Here is a 262-nt window from a genome sequence, read left to right as displayed (position 1 = left end):
CTGAGTCTGCAAGTCTGTGAGTCTGTCTGCGAGTTTGTGAGTCTGCGAGTCTGAGTCTGCGAGTCTGCCCTGCGAGTCTGTGAGTCTGAGGTTCACGTGTTCAGATCTAACACCATGTTTACGTGCTGCAGGATCCGTCAGGCGGTGCATGGATGGAGGCCATGAGTCCTGATGGATACATGTACTACTTCAACACTGAGACGTGCGGTGAGAAAACATACAAACATCTGAACACATTCAGCTTCAAATCATCAATCTAATC

At 48.9% G+C, this 262-nt stretch overlaps 1 long non-coding RNA gene across 1 annotated transcript in view; it reads left to right on the top strand.

Moving 5' to 3' along the window:
• Nucleotides 1-209, top strand: part of LOC107577161 (uncharacterized) — a 23,916-nt gene extending 23,707 nt beyond the window's left edge. Inside the window, exon 3 of the long non-coding RNA XR_001608169.1 lies at nt 132-209. This is a non-coding gene — a long non-coding RNA (uncharacterized lncRNA). The remainder of the gene's footprint in view (nt 1-131) is intronic.
• The last annotated feature ends 53 nt before the right edge of the window (nt 210-262 follow it).

This window comes from Sinocyclocheilus grahami, unplaced genomic scaffold (genome assembly GCF_001515645.1).
Source record: "Sinocyclocheilus grahami isolate Dianchi unplaced genomic scaffold, SAMN03320097.WGS_v1.1 scaffold5286.1, whole genome shotgun sequence".
NCBI classification, from domain to species: Eukaryota; Metazoa; Chordata; class Actinopteri; order Cypriniformes; family Cyprinidae; genus Sinocyclocheilus; species Sinocyclocheilus grahami.
The sequence above is the reverse complement of the archived record's forward strand: the minus strand, read 5'-3'. Positions and strand labels throughout refer to the sequence as shown.